The 21,906-nt window shown below is 38.3% G+C and overlaps 1 protein-coding gene and 1 long non-coding RNA gene across 4 annotated transcripts in view; one reads left to right on the top strand and one right to left on the bottom strand.

Annotated features, from left to right (window-relative positions):
* Positions 1-14,206, bottom strand: part of MAP3K13 (mitogen-activated protein kinase kinase kinase 13) — a 168,347-nt gene extending 154,141 nt beyond the window's left edge. For 2 of the 3 annotated variants that reach the window (XM_055307722.1, XM_055307726.1), the window contains exons 1-3: positions 14,149-14,206; positions 12,137-12,263; positions 5,975-6,018 (exon numbers count right to left, since the gene is read on the bottom strand). The gene's annotated coding sequence lies outside the window, so the exon portion shown is untranslated. The other variant, XM_055307724.1, reaches the window with a different exon arrangement.
* Positions 14,207-14,330: 124 nt separating this feature from the next.
* LOC129498874 (uncharacterized) lies at positions 14,331-19,115 on the top strand. Its single transcript, XR_008662224.1, has 2 exons — positions 14,331-14,815; positions 14,913-19,115. It is a non-coding gene; the product is annotated as an uncharacterized LOC129498874 (long non-coding RNA).
* Positions 19,116-21,906: the final 2,791 nt, after the last annotated feature.

Raw genomic sequence — 21,906 nt, 5'->3', positions numbered from 1 at the left:
GAAAAACTAAAAAGTTTGATTGGAAGATTAGTAGTTAAATTTTGAACATGTTAAGTTTGAGATGAATATTAGGGATACAAATGGAAATGTTGGCAACTGAATGTACAAGTCTGGTAGTCAGAAGAGAGGTCCAAGCTAGAGATAAAGGTTTTCAAGTAAAGATGGTATTAGAGCCTCAAGAGTATAAGATCATCAAGAGAAATGAGTCTAGATAGAAAAAACATGAGGTTTTAGGACTGAGCTCTAGGGCACTCCAGTTTTTAGAGGTCAAAAAAAAAAAAAGAGGAGAAAACTAGAAGGAATAGTTAGAAGTAGGAGGAAAGCCTGAAGGGTATGATATACTGGAGGCCAAATAACGTATTTCCAGAAAAGTTAAATGATTATTTATCTCGATACTGTATAAATTATGTATTGATGACACATTCAATTTAATACATATGTACCAATTTTGGAATAATTTTAACATTTATATTCACCAAGGGATATTGGATAAAAATTTTATTGATAATCAGTACTTACTTCATTTTAAAATATATCAAATATTGTTGAAGAATATATTAAACATGTGTGTATATGTTTTAATTTTTTTTAAAGATTTTATTTATTTATTCATGAGACACACACACAGAGGGAGAGAGAGAGAGAGAGAGAGAGAGAGGCAGAGACACAGGCAGAGGGAGAAGCAGGTTCCATGCAGGAAGCCTGATGTGGGACTCGGTCCCGGGTCTCCAGGATCACGCCCTGGGCCGAAGGCAGGCGCCAAACCGCTGAGCCACCCAGGGATCCCCTTAAATTTATTTTTAAACCTAGAACAGCATTTCCTGAAACACAATTCCAAGGAGTATTAAGATTTTCTGGGCAAAAAAAGGGTTCTAGCCACACAGAAGTTTGAAGAAGTACTAACTTGCATTATTAATTTTTAAAAAATGCAAGATTTCCCAAACTTCTGTCAATTCAGAACCTTTTTGTTCTTTTTTTTTTAAAGATTTACTTATTTATTTATGATAGACCGAGAGAGAGAGAGAGAGGCAGAGACACAGGCAGAGAGAGAAGCAGGCTCCGTGCTGGGAGCCCAACGTGGGACTCGATCCCGGGTTTCCAGGATCGCGCCCTGGGCCAAAGGCAGGTGCTAAACCGCTGAGCCACCCAGGGATCCCCAATTCAGAACCCTTTTGGATTGCAGAGTCTCTTTTAGCCGTGTCAGGCCTTCTGACTAACATCATCCGGAAAATATGGAGTCAAAAGCGTGGACATATTCTTTGTTCTCACTGTAGCAAAATTTGTGTCAGCAAAGAAGTTGGAGGATATTTTCTTTCTGCCACTTCAACACTTACTGAAAACAAGATCTTTCTGCTTCTACACCATTGTATGCTGGAGGATATGATTACACTGTAGTTCTATCTGTTCTCAGGTTTTATGTTACTCATCAAATGTCAAAATGAAAAGCTGATTTCTTTAAAAATGAATATAAAGTTCCAAAAATAAATAAAATATGTAAAGAAAATTCAATTAAAATATTTTTGCTAGAGTAATGTAGATTTATATATTAAATATACCCCAATACGATCATTAATCAGCAACATGTTCTACATAATGCTTTGGTAAAGATCACTTTTCCTTGATAAGAATTGTCCATTTTAATGGTTCTGTGGCATTCTTATTATGTCTCCTCATATTCTTTCTTTGAGATATATAAAACATACATGATTTTCTTAAATACATAAATGGTTTTTTAAAAAACACATATTTTCATTATTTCTCTAAAAGTCTGATGTTACTCACATCGCTTCTTACAATCCTAAAAAATAGGCCAGGACAGGAGATTTTACTTCGAAAGTACTGTTTATCTCCAGATCAGAGAAAGAAAAGAGAAAGGTAAAAAATGAAAAGTCAAAGAAGAGCACATTTTGCCAGTGGAACCCCCACCTAGCTAAATAGTCTCATCTTTTGCTTCAAAATCCAGCTTTGCTTAATGAAGTACTGCAGTTCACTACAAGGCCTGCAGTCCATGCCCACCCACATCCCCTGCTTTATTTCTGACCTCCAGAGATAGAAGGATCTCCACAATTTTCAGGCTCAGTTTTAAGTGACAAAAAGACAAAACAGAATTAGGGAAGTATATATCCCATGAGCACAAAGGCACATACTGTACAATTTCCCATTTAACCTCACACACACACAAAGTAGCTCTCATTTTGGTTACTATATTCCTGATATTTCTTGAAGTCTAATTCACCTGCTTTACTCCCAATCCTACCTCAGTTACTGATTGGATAAAACTTCTGGATTTCCAGTTTTATTGAGATATTATTGAATATAACCATGCATTGGTTAAAGTGTAGGATATAACGATTTGATGTCTATATATCCTGCAGGATGAAAACTCTTGTCTCTAAGTTGCCAATTCTCTACTTCAAAAAGGAGGCCACAACCACTGGAATCTCATATTATCTTGTGATTAGAGTCGGGGAAGCTAGAATAATTAATATCCTGGTTGGTATCTTTGACAGTGGACTTTCAAAATATTTCATCACTAAGTTTGAATCAACCTTAGAAATGTCCTGCACCTAAGTAGTGGCTAGTAGCTGTGACTGTCACTTCTCAGATGAAGCAGAGGCTTTATTATGGATAGACTATTCGTGTTTTATAACAATAGAGAATCTCCTAAAACAGGTAGCAAGTTCTAAAAAGAACTATTGTAGAAAGAAGAGTAATTTCATGACTTCCTATAGTTAAATCAAATAGGTTTTCTAGGTTTCCATGTAAGACTCAAATGTCTGTGATGACCTGTGCCATAGAATAAAGTACATGATTCTCATCCAAAGATTATTTCTGAGCAAGTAAATTATTTAATGAATCAAATTTACAACCTGCCCTTAGCCACCATGGGAGATAGTCTACGTCTTAATTTTACTCAATTTAATGTTACTATACATTCTCTTTGTTTTGTTCTCTTCATGGCAACTCGTTGTATCATATGCAGTTTTAGAGGCCACTTCAAGTATTTTTTATAACAGTGTAAGATATAAAATTAACTCCCCGGGATCGAGTCCCACATCGGGCTCCCTGCATGGAGCCTGCCTCTCCCTCTGCCTCCCTCCCTCTCTCTCTCTCTCTCCCTGTTTCTCATTAATAAATAAATAAAAAATCTTTTAAAAAAAAGATATAAAATTAACTCATTTTAAAAAATCATTTAAAAACCTTAGGTCCTGGGCAGCACCGGTGGCGCAGCGGTTTAGCGCCGCCTGCAGCCCGGGGTGTGATCCTAGAGACCGGGGATCGAGTCCCACATCGGGCTTCCTGCATGGAGCCTGCTTCTCCCTCTGCCTGTGTCTCTGCCTCTCTCTCGCTCTCTCTGAATGAATAAATGAATAAATCTTTTAAAAAAATAAAATAAAATAAAAACCTTAGGTCCCAATAATTCAAATTATAAGTCTGTCCAAATATGCACCTGTGAGTACAAGTTACATTCATTTATTCACTAAATATGTTCTAAGTGCCTACCATGTGTCAGGCACTGTTCTGGGTGCTAGGGGAAACAATGGTGAATAGTATGTCATTCAGAGGTAAGGATTATGGGAAAAATAAAGCAGGGAAGGGGAAAAGGAATGCCAAGGGGAATGCGAAAGGAATGCCAACTTTGTGATAAAGTTACAATTTTAAATAAGATGGTCAGAGAAGGCCCACCTTACTGACATGACAAATCATGACTGGAAGGATCTGAAGATGGGGGATCAAACCACACGGATACCTAAGGAAAGAGCATCCCAGGCACAGGGAATATCAAGCACAAAATTCCCAAGACAGATGAGAGCTCTGCATTTCTGGGGATCAGCTAGGAGACCAGAGTGACTGGGGCTGACTGTCGGATGATCTAGAGATAAAGGGAAAGCAAAGGCAGATCAGGTAAGGCCCTGGAGACCATCATAAGGACTTTGGCTTATAAACAGAATGAGATGAGAAGCAACTGGAAGGTTCTAAAGAGAAGTTACAAAACCTAGAAGAACGTAAGTACCTGAAATGTCTAAATGAAAAGAGTGGTAACTGTGGGAAGCATTAATCTGCAAATATTTATTGAGTCCAAATTATTTACTAGGATTTTCCTAAGCACTGGGCATATGGTGCTAAATAAAAGACACATCAGTCCAAGCTTTAGTCTTGTGGGTGAGAATATTAACAAATGACTAAGCAAATAATTACAACTATACTGCATATGAGAAGAATTGGGTGATTGTGGAAAGAAAATTGAGGGAGGGAGGTCTAATCTGGTCTGGGCAATAGGGGAAGGCTTCTTCGAAGAAAAAATAATGAAAGTAAAATTGGAAAAGTACGTAGGAGTGAGTTAAGTGAAGAGGGATGAGAGGGACAAAGAACACTTCAAGCAAAAAGTGCCTGCAAAAATCCCTGAAGGAAAAAAAAATAGGCATATTTAGGGAATTGAAGACTACTGAGGCTGGAGCTAAGTAGGCAAAGAAGAGTGTCTAAAGAGTTCGGGTTGAATTCTAAGGGCAATAAGATACCAACAGTTTAAAGCAGGAGCCCAAGAAGATGAGAATTATATTTTTTAAAGATGACTCTAAAGCAATGAGCTTAGAGGAGGAAGGAGTGAGTACAGGAGGCCAGTTGGCAGCTATTGAAGTGCAGGCAAAAATAATGCTAGTGTAAATAAGAGTAGCAGATGTGGAAATAGAAAGTCATGGATAGCTTGAAAGATACTTAGGAGGTAGAAAAGACAGAATTTGATGGATGGATTATACCACAGAATTGAGAATGAAGTCAATAATAGCTGAGGTTGCCTAACTACTCTTCTTAACCCTTTTGGTAGACAGATCCTATCTTCTTCACTGAGATAAGATATCAATGTGGTTCCTTTTGGGGGGAGGAATAAGAAAAAAGCTGATCATATATGCTGATACGGCTTTATGCCATCATTGCCAATTGTCATGCACAAAAGAGCCTCAGTTTGCACAATTTATGCAATTTGTTCTGGTTCCACCAACGAATGCAACTTGGCTATGGCTGTTCAGAAAAATGAAGCAGCTAGATTCTACATCTTAAATCTTCTGGTATATTCATGTTGCGAGTACTATATAGATTTAGATAATCTCTGTAAGCAGGGAACATCAATATTTTCTATAGCATTCCATCAAAGCTTATGTAAGTAATCCCAAGGCACCAAATACAAATTTTCAGTACACTACAGCACTGAAGAATTAGTTCTTTACCACTGAATTGGAATGTATAACCCCTAGAAGTAGCCATTCCCTATCATTTATGGATACTATAAAAGCCACTTATTCCTAACCAATGCTATCACCAAAAAGGCAGATATCTTTTTTTTAGGAAAGCAGTTGAATAAGTTAATATCAATGACTTATTTATCTTAAATCATTAAAGATAAATTCAGTTACTTAGAGAAAGAAAATATTTTCTCTTCTAGAGACCATTAAATTCCTAGTCATGCTAACTATATTCTCTATAGCCATGTTCCAGAGTCCTCAAATATTGCTAAACTAAATGAGAGTTGTTGGTTTTTTTTTCCCATTAGGTCAGAGAGATAAAAGCAAAAGAAAAATTTAAAGGAAAAACATTTGATATAATCTTTCTACTAGTATGAGGTTGAACCAACCTTACATGCTTTAATAGTCTGGGTGTCAAAGTGAATGGTATTAGGGTACTAAATAAAATACCCAGAGGCCTAGGGGCCTTCTCTGTGTCAGAAATTTAAAATCTCATTAACTAGACCAAAAGTCAAACTGATATTAACTGTCAATTCCTTTGTCACAAGTAGTAGTGGTATGAAGTGAAAAGAAAGTCTCCTAAGAACCCAAATGAGAAGGAAAGCATTAGTGCTAAAATAATACACCTGGATCAGCGACTGCAACTGATAGGGGAAAAAAATGCACTTTATTTAATGACACAAATATAAACACACACACACACTCACACACACATATAACTGAAACATACTTACTCTTACCACGTAGGATGCGGTGTGAAATGTTCTGCTCTATGCTCCTTCATTTAAAAAAAAATGCAGGTCACAACTTAGTAAACAAATGTTGCAAGCCATAAGTACAATTACAATATATAACTGCTCTAGAGCATTATAAATGCTAACTTAAAATATTAGAGAAATGTACAGTCTTCTTCCTTCTTAGGATCAGTCCACAAGAGTACTCCCTGTGTTCAGAGAAAACAAAAATTAACACACACACACACAAAAAAAATTAACACAGCCTTGTTCCCATGTATCCAACCTGGATACATTGCCTCCTTTCAGTGTGCTTACACCATCTACCTTGCCAGGCCCAAGAACTGAGGGCATAAAGTGTAACAGGACTCTTATGTCTATACTACACATTTTACAGAAAAGTTCTTTTTATATGTATTATTTCTTTTGACCCTCACAACAACCCTGTGAGGTAGGCAGGGGAATAAGACTAGATTTACTTTACAGATGAAATTAAGGTCCAGAGAGGTTATGTGACTTTCCCAGGCAGATAAGAACCATTAACTTTTGGGTGGAGGGTTCTTTTCTCTAAACCACTCACGGTATAACTTGATCAATTCATTCTCATTTCTTATTGTTGATTCAAGTTTTTATAAGATACAGCAAAAGACCTGACTGTAAACTCATCACACCAAGTTTATGCTTTTCTACTGATGAAAACTTATGGCCACAGGACATACATTCTTTTGGCAGGCACTGTTTCTTTGGCTCCAATCTAAAAGAACATAAGCAATATGAAAGACCCTAAGGCCAAGGAAACTGAAGAGAAATCAGAGGAAAGAATATAAAATGGAATCTATTAGTGGATTTTAGTCCCTGTAAGCTTTTACTTTTGTGAGAGGGTTCAATGGAGAGCTTTAATGCAGATGAGACTTGAGGCTTTTGAAGAGGATCTAAGTCTTGATGAAGTTATTCAAACTCAATCTTGAATGCATAATGGTGGTAGGCCTCAGGGTCTTCAAAAACTTGTACTTGATGCTTTAAAACAAAAGAAAACACACAAAAAAATTCTACCAGCACGTCTAATAAAATATTTTAAGGGTTTTGAAAAGCTTTAACTCTTTGGCCAATAATTAATCAGACTACCAGATACTATGCTAAAAGAATAGAAATGGAAAACCAAAATGAAATAAAGAAGAAAAAGGAAACAAAGACTTTAAAAGACAGATGTATGGAATGGCTTATTATGTTTATTGGCTTATCTATTTGATTAATATTCACTTTAAATGGCAGAATTTAAACTTCTTACAAAACCATCTTGGACTATAATCAGAGAAACTGATTTAATGATAATTTCCTGAATCTCTCTAGTCACTATCCATGATATTTGATTGCCTTAAAGGGCTTTCAATCTTTGAAGGCACGGCCAAATAGTTGTTGGAAGAGACAGCATAAAATAAAGTTGACTTTGTGGGTTAGAGAAAGAAATTGAACTAGGAATATTATGGTTTGAAAATATTTAGCAAGGGAGAAAAGTCAACAAAGCCTCATAATGGAAAAATCAGACCACTTTGCAGGTTTTTATGAAATATATATAATAAATCTGTCTACTTTTGAGCTCATTCTGACTTGTTTCTTTTTATTTTATGTACTCCTATAAACGTTTCTTCCAAGAAAACTTTAAATTTTTAAAGATTAATAATAATGGGGCACCTGGGTAGCTCAGTCGGTTGGGAGATCAACTATTGCTTTTAGCTCAGGTTGTGATCTCATGGGTCCTGAGACTGAGCTCACATTGGGCTCTGTGCTCAGTGGGAAGTATGCTTGGGGATTCTCTTCCTCTGCCCCTCCCCCTACTCATACTATCTCTCTCTAAAAAAATAAATATTTTTAAAAATTAAAAATAATAATAGCAACTAATATGTACTGCATTTATACTTTGTGCTGGGCACCACTCTAAGCATTTTATGTAGATTACATAATCCTTACAACAATCCCATGAATTTGATATTATTATCCTCAATTTACAAGAGAAGAAACTGAAGCACATAGAAATTAAGAAATTCTGAGAATTTACCCGGCTAGTAAATAGTAGAATGAGGATTCAAACTTAGGCCCTTTGGCTCCAGAATACCAACCTCTGCCCACTATTCTACAAAACTGGTTATCAATGCAACAAAATTGACCAGGACTAAGGCTGTCTTCAAATCAGCATTGTGCCATGTCCCAGTCTTTCACTGCATATTCTGATTAGAAAGTATAGTGACTAATTTAACTTTCCAAACAAAAGTAACGTAGAATCAGTTTCAGCAGTCGCTACTCAGAAGTACCATCCTGCAGGACTGTTAAAGCAGTTTAATATAAAGCATGCCACTAAAATATTAACAGTGGTAGGGGACTATAGGTAACTATTTCTCTTTGGTGATATTTAAGTGTATATTTTATATGTTTCTACATTCTATTTTTTGTCAAGTGGACATGGATCACTTGTATAATAAAAAAAAGGTTGCTTAAGCATGCCAATGCCACTATTAGCATTAATATATATTAAGCTTACACTAGCATTTGGCCTATTCACAATTTGCTGCTTCTAGTATACTGTGGAGTTAGGTACCAGTTAATTAAGCTTATTAGAACTATCTTTTAAAAAAGTCAATAAACAGAGTAAGGACCTAAGAAAAAGCATATGGGTTTTGTGTCTTATACTTTAGGAACTCGGGTAATTTTTAAATTTACTTCCTGGTTATAGGTTAAGTTGAGGTTGGTGGATAAATGATGAGTGGGTAAGTTAGCTATCAATATTTAAAGACAGGGGTAACAGAATGTGTACTCATAATACTTCACTGCAATATAAAAAAATTTTAGAATTTGAAAGGAACTTTTACAATAATCTAGTACAATCTCTTACACAATGAGAAATCCTCTCTACAACATTCCTGATGTTCAAACCCTGCTTAAGCACCCCTAATGACCCAAAGTTCACTGCCTCTGGACAGAACCTGTGCCCCTGCTGACTAGTTCTATACCTTCTCTCATTTGGCCTCAAATAAAAGACAACGTGTATGCTTCCTACAGTTTTCCCAACTCTTCCAAAGTCTTATTTTCTGAACAAAATGGTTCCAGTCCTCAGTCTAGATCATCACAGTTATCCTTTTACATAATCACAAAACTGGTTAAAAAGGGTTATCTTATTCTTTGAGGTTTATCTAATAATCAAATCAGTTTCTGTAGAATAATGCTTTATTAATTAATTGATCTAATTCATCCATCTTGGTCATACACCACTGGAAAATTAGGAAAGACTTGTGGTCCTAGCTCAAATTCAAATTGAAGAGCAATACATTTTTGAGTTCTCCCTTCTTTTCTCCTCCCCTCCCCCCAAAATACCATAGAACAGCATCTTAAAAGGTACCCTCAACCATAATCTGATGTGTTTGTTACATTTTAATTTTCTCTCAGGCTTTTATCTAACTTCCTATCACTTGAACCTGTGAATGATCTTAAAACACCCAAAATTCCCTAAGCTGCTCTCATAATCATGAATTAGACCATGACAGTCCCACCTCTAAGGTCTCAAAATTCTGACTTTTTTTTCCTCCTGTGCTAACTGGTTATCTTCCTATCTGGAACTTTTGGTTTTCCAGAAAATTTTATATATATTATGTATAAAACAATATATATATATATATATATATATATATATATATATATATATATGCACACACATTTTATAAATATATATTTACACGCATAGACACATACACATATACATGTATCTTCCCCAACTCTTTGTTACATGTAACTTTTATGTTTATGTGCTTATTTATCTCTCTCTATATGTTACCTTTACCATATTCATCTTGACTCTGGAAAATATAATCTACCCTTGGATTCATTGCTTGCTATTCATTCTCTTAGCAAGAAAAAGGTGTCCCACTCTAGGCATCCTGCCCAGTGATTACCACTTTGTGGCTTGTAGTGATTAATCCCAAGGATCTTGAGGAGCAAAGCATCACTTAACTTAAATGATTATATACAAAATACTCTGCCAAAATATATATGTAATATATATGTAACCCCAGGCATACCATAATCTGTTCTATTCCATTATTCAGCTCCCAGGTAAGTGGCCTTAATTTTGATTTTAACAAGATATACAATCAGGTATTATAAAGGTATGTATCTTACAAAGCTTATTCTCAAGCAAGTTTCAAATAAAAATCCCATTACTAATGAATGAATGAATAATGAATGAAGATTACTATATCTTTAAATTTCTTGTATTCTTATATTTACCTATTATATTATTCCAAATTTCTGACAACAAAAATGTGGAAAGGCAAAGACAGCTAGAGAAGTAAAAACCACAAGAAATTTTTGCTGAGTCCCATGGCAAGTAATCAGCTACTTCAAGTATTATCCTCAATACAGAATGAGATTATACATATATATCTAAAGAATCTTACTGGTTTGCTGATTTTGCTAACAAAGAGAATAAGCCATTCTTTGAAATGCGTTAAGCCAGCTCTAAACATCAAGAACAAAGTGAAAAAATAACTAAGACTTATTTAAAGAGTCCCTAAATAGCAATTCAAATAAAACAAAGTCCATCACTTTCAGTAATACTGAGAGGCTCAGAAGGACCATGCCAACACAATATAAACCTAGCTTGCAAACAAAGATAATATCCATATTACCTGGGGAGGCCAGTAACATGCTACAATTACATAGGAGTATTAAATTCAGAAGCACTAAGCACTTAGTTTATTCATAAGAATAATAATCTAATGTCAAGGTTAAAAACCTATTATAATGTCCCCAAACCTCCCATGCAGCTCTGACAAAAACTTCACTCACTTACATAACCCCATTCCCACTGAATAGTGCAAATAATTCTAAGGACAAATGTCCTAAGGAAGAGTTGTAGGCTCCCATAATTCTTAAATTAGCTTAAAGCCTCGTCATTTAATGTTTCCCAGTATTATAAAAACATGTTCATAGTTAAAAAGTCAATCCACCAGAAAGAGTACATAGAAAAAATATGAGTCATCTTCCCATTAGAGACCTATAGGCTCACTGACCAGGGGTACCTATCTATAGTTCCTCACACAGATTCTGAGGAAATTTTGCATGTACATATAAAACCTTTTAAAAACACAAATGGAAACACACTACATATAATTCTACTGTTTTTCTCAGTTAACAATATATCAGAGATTTTACCACACCTTTGCCGATGGATTTGCTTCATTCTTTCTAAGAGGTACAAAGTACTACATTGCATGAAGGCAGTTATTTAACCAGACCTTCACTGAGGGATGTTTAGGTTATCCCTAGTTTGTTTGTTTCTTATTTTTAAATAATATGGCAATGGTATCTTATATACAAATTTTTGTGTGTGGCCACAAATATATCTGAAAGAATTCCCTGAAGTGCTGACTGGTTTTGGAATTGAGCAGATTCTAAACAAGAAGCCATTGTCTCTACAAAGGAGACTAAGAAAAACTATAAGTATTAATGCTAAGTGATTAAAAGGTCCCAAACAATATCACAAAGTTAGAAGTTAAAGATCTGCAAGTTAACAAACTCCTAAGATAAAATAGGAAAAAAAAGAGAGAGAGAGAAATTTCCCGAGGACAGAAAGATAAAGGGGCTGGAGAATGAATCCTGTAATTTTTTAAAAGAAAAGAAAGGAAGATAGCATAAATAAAGCAAGATAAAAGGAGGAAGAAGCCATTTTTTAAACTTCATTTCTTGCTTTAACCTAACATATAAAGTAAAACTGGCCAGAAGATTTTATACATATATTATCCCAGAGCCAAACTTGGATAATAAAATGACTTAAAGAACTATCTGGAGTCCCGTTCCTACAGGGGTATCCACACGTTGATATATTCTACTCGAGTATGGAGTGGTGTTGCAAGAAGATCTCTTACAGAAAGAGGCAGAACGGTGATCTTCCAGGAGTAACATAACTTGTCAATCTCCTCAACTTCTCATCAATTTTACAGAGAAATAGTTATAATTACCTCGTATATACAGAACAAACCTTTTTGGAAGGTCCAGATTAAAACATAATTTGAAGATTCATTCTGTATTTTTCAATCACAATCCTACAATTTCCTAGACCAATCCAAGGCTGTCCTATTTCTCACCTAACATAAAACATAGTCAACAACTTACCTTTCCCAAAGTGCTAGGATTTGTATGCCACAACATAAACTGATTCATGTTTTTGTCCATTAATGATCCGTGGATTTCTTTAAATGAAGTCCATGTTAGAGTCCATAGATATCAGTGTTCTGCAAAACTGAAAACCTCAAGAATGTCAATGCACATATCTAAGTTACCACTTGGATACTAACTTATTATGAATAATTGTTATAATAGTTACTATTATGAATATAGACATTTAGATATGCAAAATTAGTGGATATGACATTGAACAGCAGAATGAGGTAACAGAAATATAACTTATTTTTAAGTAAGACATCACTATTAACAGAATCTGGAAGATCTCAAAACACTGTTTTGTACCATATTTATATGCATTCTAAAGGTGGCACTATAGTAAGAGCATGTAAAAATGGGAATGATTTGAATACCAACACTTTCCAGAAATTGAGAAAACAAATTTTAAAGGCAGGCAAACTTAAAATTTAAGTGATTACAATAATGTATTTACATGCCTACTTTCTGGGTTTTTTCAAACTATCTTTTTAAATTTCTTGGATTTTTCATCTTTAAAGATTTTATTTTTAAGCAATCTCTACATCCAATGCAGGGCTCGAACCCACAACCCTGAGATCACAAGTCAAATGCTCACAGAATGAGCCAGCCAGGTGCCCCTTGCATTTTTAAATCTAAAAATGCTTACTAGTTTCTTCTTTGTAAAAACAAACAAACAAAGGCACAAATTCGGATTTTCCTACTCCATTATATCCACTCTAAAAAAGATTCTAGAACCTCTTAGGAGCTACTATCTCATTAGATAGCACAAAGCCCATACACAAAATCACTGCATCCAGATAATGATTCATGCCCAGATCCCATTACACAGCCTGATGTGTCTGTCGTTTGCACTTTTTTCCACTTGACAATCAAAACCAATCTGGTTACAGCACCTGTCCTTTAGGTCTATGCCCACTCTTCATCACATTTAAGACACCTAAACAAGTATTTTATAAAGGAGACAATTTAATCTTCAAGGATTCATTCTTTTGGAGGCCTCCTACAAGCCTGTGTAAGGAGTTTATGTTATGTGAACACACCAGATGAAACCTCTGACTGGATTTTTATAAATTAATATTTTCATCTTTGTTATGAAATCATTCTTATTTACCTCTCAAATATAAGAAGTACCCCAACATAAGAAAACATGAAGGAAATAGAAAGTCAGTTCATATTGCTGGAAAGAAAGCGCTCAGAACACTAATTAGAAGCTCAGTGCTAAACTGCAGCTTATCATTCCTCCCCATCATTACCTGGAAGTTCTTCCCAGAAAAGTAAAGGAATCTGAAAGATGCTGAATTAATAGCCTTATCCTCTACCCGCACCATCGAAAAGTATGAAGGCAATTTCCTAAATTTCAATGACCTCATAGAACAACAGCAATGCCTGCATCTGTACTCCCTCAGCATCCTCACACATCACTGGTTAGCAGATTAAGTTGAAGTCCCTTCTACAGTCAGGTAGGGATCCTCAAGTTCGGGAGAAGTTCTCCTTGCTGAGCGAGAATCTGGTCCGTACGTTCATATTAAATAATGTATTCACTCGACAACATCTAAAGAATCCCTAATAGTGAGTAGTGGCAAGGCACTGTCCTGGATTAAGAGATGAAGTACCTGTCCCCCTGTTGGCAGAACAGAAGCGGGGGGCGGGGGGAAGGTCGGAGTAAGTAAGTAATGAACTCTAGGTCGGCTCGTCTCAATGCCCAGGGTCCACTTCTCACCCTAAAGCGCCAAGGCTCCCGGCCGTGACCGATTCCTGGAAATCCCAACCTGTGTTTCCTCGACGACCTCGGTCCTCACGACCCCGTTCCCAAAGTTCCTCGCACCCCTCCCTCCCCAGGGAATCCCACGCCAAGGAGTCTTTCCTCCAGCCTAATGCGAGACCCACCTCTCCCTGCACGAGCTACCTGGGCCACCAACAACAACTTTCACCCTTGACCCGGTCCAAGTTGGCCCGACCGTTACCTGCCCGCGGTGCAAGGCTCCAGGATGACCACAGACGCTCCGCCCCGCCCATCGCGACGCCCTCCACCACCAGGTACCGCCTCCAGGGCGTAACTTCCTGTGCATCACTTCCGGCCCGAAATTCCGCTCGGTCCGGTAGTCGCACCCTAGCGTCCGCCTCTTGCTAGTGGCATCACTTCCGGCCTCTTCCTCGGTCTCCCCGGGATCCGGGCGCGCTCCAGATCTCTCTCCCGGGTTCTTTCCCCCCCCTGCTGTCCTTAATGGCTGTGTAGTCCACCTTGGAAGAGTTCTTTTTTGTTTTTGTTTTTCAAGCTGGTTTGCCAGCGTCTGCAGTCACTCGCCTGTGCTCCCTCTGTGTCGAACACAAGGTTGTGATTTTTCCGATTTTTTTTTTATTTTTTTTTCTGGTCAGTGGAGAGCTCCGGAGCACATCCGAGGTTGTGATGTCTAGTCTGGAATGCTGCTGCTTCTCACTTGTAAGGATGTTACCTTGGCAGGTTACTTAGCCTCTCTGTGCCCGTTTCTCTGTGAAACAGATGGCGCTAGTGCTCAGAACCCGGGGCTGGTGTGTGCGTCACTTGAGATAATGCATGGAAAGCCCTGGCGCAATGAGTCGCTCGATGACTGTTAACGATTCCAAGCGCTGCCTTCTTTCCTGTTGTAACTGGTAAGTGGTTAGGAAAAGCTGGTGCCAGTTTTCCTATGTGTTGTATCCTCAGCTTTCAATCAAGAGATTAATGATACTTGGTACTTTTCCTCTGAAGGGTGAGCTCCTCCAAAGATGGAATATTGTGCTTGAAGTCCACTTACCTGCTTGGGTACTGTGCTAGCAGGACGAACACCACCCAGGCTCTGCTCTCAGAAACACGGAGATAATAAATGATGGAAGGAAGAAAGCTAACCTGGGAAAACAAAACAAAACAGAAGACCAGTGGAACCGAGGGTTCATCCTTAACACAAAAACGTTTATCCTTACAACAAAAACATTTCACAGAATATTAGAAGTGAAAAGAACTTTAGAGAGAATAATGTTAGTTAAGCTCTTGATGATACAAGCAAGTAAGGAAACTTGGATCCAGAGAAGCAACGAACTGAAAGTCACACAATTAGTGTCAGGGCTAGGAGGGGACATGAAGTCTTGAAATGCTCACTACCTCCCTCCATTCCCAAAATCTGCTGCAGGGTGTTAATAAGGTAAAAGCAAATTCACTTTCAAGACCTTCACTGTCAAGTGAAAAGCACTAGGAAAATCCCAGTCCAGGAGAGACAGGAGCAAGGTAACCTAGCAGATGCCACAGGATTCTGATGACTGTTTGAATGTTCTGGTCTGGCACTGCTGAGTTCACTTAAAATAGAGTTAGCTCTCTCTCCCCTGGTGAATGTCTTATACTTACCCAGAACTGAGGGGTTAAGTATCACCTCCTGTGAGTGAGCCCTCTCTTCTGTTTTAAATGGCTGGACCAGAATAAGAAACTGCTCCAAGCAGTAACCAAAGATAGAAAGATTGAGTGCATTGCAATGCCATGACACAATCTTAGTTAGGCTAATCTATTGCAAGCAATTTCTCTTAAATATTCATTCAGTCTTTGTTCTAGGACTACGACAAAGCTAGCATAGATATTAGTATTATTTTTGAAATACTGGTAATAAGTATGTGTTCCAAATAATCAGGTAATTACACGAACCCATTGAATAATGTAGTTGGGATAGATACAATTTAAGGTTTCTTCCAACTCTATCATTAAAAAGGATCAATGACATTTTTAATGACTGCACCACAAAAATTAATCTGAAGTTACAGAGTTAGCCAGTGGCAGTCAGTAGAGAACTGACTAGAATCTAGAATGACTAGGATCTAGGACTGACTAGTTCTGGAATCTCAGCCTCCTAATTCCATTCATTCATTGTTCATTCATTCAGGAGAGACACTATGCTTGGGCATTGGGTATACAAAGATGAATAAGATAGGGGTGCCTGGGTAGCTCGGTTGGTTGAGCATCTGACTCTTGATTTCCGCTCAGATCATGATCTCAAGCAGGGTCATGAGATCGAGCCCTGCCTCAAGCTCTGTGCACAGTGGAGTCTGCTTGAGATCCCCCATTCCCCCAGACATATGCTCATGCTCGCTCTCTCTCTCTCAAATAAATAAGTATCTTTTAAAAAGATGACTGAGAAGGGGATCCCTGGGTGGCGCAGCGGTTTGGCGCCTGCCTTTGGCCCAGGGCGCGATCCTGGCGACCCGGGATCGAATCCCACATCGGGCTCCCGATGCATGGAGCCTGCTTCTCTCTCTCTCCTCTCTCTCTCTCTCTCTCTCTCTCTCTGTGTGACTATCATAAATAAATAAACAAAAATAAAAAGATTTAAAAAAAAAATAAAAAGATGACTGAGAAGGGGATCCCTGGGTGGCGCAGCGGTTTAGCGCCTGCCTTTGGCCCAGGGCGCGATCCTGGAGACCTAGGATTGAGTCCCACGTTGGGCTCCCTGCATGGAGCCTGCTTCTCCCTCTGCCTATGTCTCTGCCTCTCTCTCTCTCTCTCTCTCTCTGTGACTATCATAAATAATAATAGTAATTAAAAAAAGATGACTGAGATAATCTGCTTTTGAGGAACTTCCTATTTGGTGAGGGAGACAACTTTTAAAAGATTTCATTTTTTACATGGAGATGGAACTTACAACCCCAAGATCAATAGTCTCATGTTCTACTGACTGAGCCAGCCAGCTGCGCCATGGAGGCAGAACTTTTAAGGGAAAAATAATTCAGTGTTAATATTATCATAGATCCATGTCGTTCCTCCTTTTAATCAATGTACTTTCCCCCCTTTGACGCCAAAATACCATAACTTGACAAAAATAAATACTAAAAATATTTTCTAATCAAATTTAAAATCATTCGAACCACATTTTTAAGAGTCTGAAACAATCAGAATTTACATTAATCTTTATATAGGTCTTAGAATCAGCATTTGGGTTATATGCCTACCTCTGCTGTTAACTAGCCATGTGACATTAGACAAATCACCTCAATTTCCTCTTTAAAGTCCTTTCTGCAGTAAATCTTGTCTTATTCTGTGTAGTAGAAAACAATGCATATTTCCCACTGTAACCACTAGATTACACACTTTCTTTTCCTCCCTCTCCTTCCCCCCCTTCCTTCCTTCCTTTCCTTCTCTTCCATTCCCTCCATACCTCCCTCTTTCCTTCCCTCCCTCCTCCCTCCTTCCTTTCTCTCTCTCTCTCTCTCTCTCTCTCTCTCTCTCTCTCTCTCTCTTTGCTTTCCTGTTAATTCACCTGACAAAGACATCATTACACCACCTTTGGAACAACCTCCAATATGGATAGCCACTGTGCATCCTAAGACTCTAAGATGACAGAACTAAAATGTTTGTTGGATGAGTGAAAGAATGAATGGATTCTAGGATTCTCTCTGGCCCCTTTTATCCCTTACTACTATTACCTTTTCTTCTATTAAAATACTCTTTTGAAAGCTGTGATGGTAGAAAGAGGAAGATGAGACAATATATAGGAACTGGGTTGGGAGGAGAATGCAAAAGGCACTACATTGCATCCCAAAGCAAACATCAGTGCACTGTGGTATTTATGGATGAAATCATATAATATCTGAGACTTATTTTAAAATAATATGAGAGGGCAGCCCCAGTGGCCCAGCGGTTTGGCGCCGCCTTCAGCCCAGGGTGTGATCCTGGAGACCCCGGATCGAGTCCTGCGTCAGGCTCCCTGCATGGAGCCTGCTTCTCTCCCTCTGCCTGTCTGCCTCTCTCTCTCTCTCTCTCATGAATAAATAAATAAATAAATAAATAAATAAATAAATAAATAAATATCTAAAAAAATAATAATAATATGAGAGAGTTCAGATAATAAAGATGGGTCATATATTGATAATGTTGAAGCTGGGTATATTTGGTTTCATTATATTCTTTTTTTTCTTTGTATGCTTGAAAATTTACACCATGTTAAAAATAAGATAATGAATGCATTGCCCTTTCTCTCTAGTCAAGACTAAGTTCAAACTATCCCATGGAATCTCAATTTGGATTCTTTTGACTGATGTGATAGAAACCTTGTCATAGGTTGTGTTTTTGAGAAGTAGAAACTGATGAAGAGGGGATTTTTATTAGGAATGGACAGGAACAGGATTGGTGAGAGGAAGATGTTGAAATGCTACTCAGGTTGAAGCAATCTTCAGCCAGCTTGGGGGAGAGCTGCAGAGTGAGTGGTACCCATCAGAGAGTACCCAGGTTCGGGTTGAAAGGGCCAGCCCTTTGTACTGGATGCAGCCTGCCTCAGGAAGGGTACGACTTCAAGCGAGGTGGCCCTCTGCAGCTGAGGCGGACCCCAGAGAAGTGAACAGCTGGGGGCTGCCAGCAGGCCATACTCTTTGGAACTGTGCTTCAAGTCCATCCTTGAAGGGGAATCTGGGCAGCACTTCTCTGCATCTTCCACAAAACACAGCAGAACGTGGCTTCAACAATAGGGGATGTATTGACTTCTATGAATGGACTCTTATGGCAGGCATCAAGGTTGGTTGTTCCAGTAACTCAATGATACCATTCAGGACCCACACTTCTCTCCCTCTCCACTCTACCTTCAGTAGCATCTGCTTCAGCTTATGGCCAGATTCCCTCAAGGTGGCAAAATGGCTGTAGCAATTCATCTCACATCTACACACTGCGCACACTCTCAGAGGAGATGACAGGCATTCGGTAATTCCAGGGCGATTCTCGGGCTGGAAAAGAGAATATATACATTTATTTCTGGGGCACCTGGGTGGCTCAGTCGGTTAAGCAACCGCCTTTGACTCAGGTCATGATCCCAGGGTCCTGGAATTGAGCCCCATATTGGGCTCCCTGCTGAGGGAACCTCTCATTTTCCCTTTGCCTCTCCTTTTCCCTCTGCCCCTCCCCTGTGTGCGCTCTCTCTCTCAAATAAAATCTTTTGAAAACATATACATTCATTTCTGGACTAGACACTCTACAATTCTTATCTTTTCAACTTTAGTAGAGGGCTATAAAAAAAGAACAAACTGCCATTTGCAACAATGTGGTTGGAGCTAGAGAATATAATACTAAGTAGAACAAGTCAGATAGAAAAAGACAAATACATGACTTGACTTGTATGTGAAAGTTAAGAAACAAACAAACAGAACAGACTGGTGGTTGCCAGAGGGGAGGCATGGAGGGAGGCAGGGGAAATAAAAGAGATTGGGAGTACACTTGTGTTGAGCACTGTGTAATGTACAGAAATGTTGAATCATTATATTGTACACCTGAGGTTAATATAATACTGTATGCTAATTATAGTTCAATCAAAGAAAAATTGTTTTTTTTAAGAGTTTATTTACTTATTCATGAGAGACAGAGAGAGAGAGAGGCAGAGACACAAGCAGAGGGAGAAGCAGGCTCCATGCAGGGAGCCCGACGTGGGACTCGATCCCGGGACTCCAGGATCACACCCTGGGCCAAAGGCAGGCGCTAAACTGCTGAGCCACCCAGGGATCCCCAAAGAAAAATTGTTTTTAAAAGTTAGAGTTAACCATATGACCCAGCAATTCTACTCCTAGGTATATGCCAAAGAGAATTAAAATCATAGTTTATTAAAAATTTGCACATAAAATGTTCATAGCAGCATTATTGACAATAGCCAAAGAATGGAAGGGCACCTTGGTGGCTCAGTTGGTTAGGTGTCTGCCCTCAGCTCAGGTCATGATCTGGGGTCCTGGGATTGAGCCCCGTGTTGGGCTCCCTGCTCAGCAGGGAGTCTGCTTCTCTCCTTCTGAGACTTCTGCTTGTGCCCTCAAATAAAAATAATAAAATCTCTTTTAAAATAGCCAAAAAGTAGAAACAACCCAAATATCCATAAATTGATGACTACATAAACAAAATGTGGTATATACATAAATGAACTATTATTCAGCCATTTAAAAAAATGAAATGTGATACATACTATAACATGGATGAATCTTAAAAACACACTAACACAGGCTCCAGAGCCAGACACTGGGTTAAAACTTCAGCTTAACCCAGGGCAAGTTAGCTGAGGCCAGTTAACCATCTGTGCCTCTTCCATAAAATGGTGATAAACAATGATGCCTTATCCATGTGCTGCATGGAGGACTAAGTGTGTTAATACATGCAAATAATTTAGGACAAAGCATGGCACATGGGAAAAATGAAACGTTGGTTTTTATTTTATTTTGTATTATTGGGTTTATTATCATAAGTGTACTTAGCTGGAGAAACCACTTCAATCACAATATGGTGTTAGAATTGAATACAATAGGGATCCCTGGGTGGCGCAGTGGTTTAGCGCCTGCCTTTGGCCCAGGGCGCGATCCTGGAGACCCAGGATCGGATCCCGTGTCGGGCTCCCGGTGCATGGGGCCTGCTTCTCCTTCTGCCTATGTCTCTGCCTCTGTGTGTGTGTGACTATCATAAATAAATAAAAATTAAAAGAATTGAATACAATATTCTACAGAATATCCAAATTGGGTGGGGGGAGAAAAGAAATGGCTCACCTGCATATTTCAAAGGAGAAAACTTGCACAATTTTAAGTGTTAAACCTTTTCTTGCGAAACATCAAAAGCCCATTTTTCAAAATGTTGTCCTTTATTACCTTGGCAGGCATCCTGTCAACCTAAAGGACTTTGTCCCCTTCCTCTAACAAATAAAGTCAGAGGCTGCATCTTTTCTGTTTATTTTAATTTCTAAAATGTTCAGTAACCTTTGGGTAGGTGTAGCTGGTAATGTCTAAATTTTTCTTCTCATGGTGATTCATATGGGAAAAGCTAGCTTGTATAATTATTTAAGTATAAACATTTCTCTGCCCTAGACAGTTTTGCTTACTGTTAGAGAAAAAAAAAAATCAGGGATACCTAGGTGGTTTGGTTGGTTGAGTGTCCAACTCTTGATCTCAGCTCAGGTCCTGATCTTCAGGTTGTGAGTTCAAGTTCTACGTTGGGCTCTACATTGGGCATGGACTCTACTTTTTAAAAAAATCAAATGTGACCTAACCTAAACTATGAATTATGATTCGGAAGAATGGAAGTCATTGCCGTTTCTGTAGCTTCAAATACCAAGATTGCCTTGTTTCCTGTGATGTTCAAGCTGATTTTCTTGCTCTGCCCCTTAAAAGCGCATCTACTGCAGTGACTGCATAGGGCTGTTATGGGTTGAATTGTGTCCCTCAAAAAGATGTGAAGTCCTAACCAGCAAGACCTGTGAACGTGACCTGATTTGGAAATAGGGTCTTTGCAAATGATCAAATTAAGATAGGGTCATTCAATGTCCTTATAAAAAGGGGAAATTTGCACTAAGACGTTCACCCACACAGGGAGAACACCATATGAAAACTGCAGTCATGCTACCACAAAGCCAGAAGCTAGGAGAGGCCTGGAACCAATCCTTCCCTAAAACAAAAACATCATGCTAACTGAAAGCCAGGCACAAAGGCCACATATTGTGGGATTCCAATTATGTGAAATATGTGGAATAGGCAAATTTGTTAATGGGCACAGGGTTTATTTTGGGGTGATTAAAATGTCCTGGAATTTGAGAGTGGTGATTGTGTACATCTTGTGACTATAATAAAAACCACTGAATTGTACAATTTAAAAGGATAAATTGTGTAGTGTGAGTTATATTTCAATTAAAAATTCATTATCCTTTTAAAAAAAGATCATATCACTTGAAATTTAAAAGGGAAAAATGTTTTTCTGGATGGGGGAAGGGAGCAAACAC

Source organism: Nyctereutes procyonoides, unplaced genomic scaffold (assembly GCF_905146905.1).
Source record: "Nyctereutes procyonoides isolate TBG_1078 unplaced genomic scaffold, NYPRO_anot_genome, whole genome shotgun sequence".
NCBI classification, from domain to species: Eukaryota; Metazoa; Chordata; class Mammalia; order Carnivora; family Canidae; genus Nyctereutes; species Nyctereutes procyonoides.
Note: the sequence above shows the minus strand (reverse complement) of the source record. Positions and strands in the feature narration are given on the sequence as shown.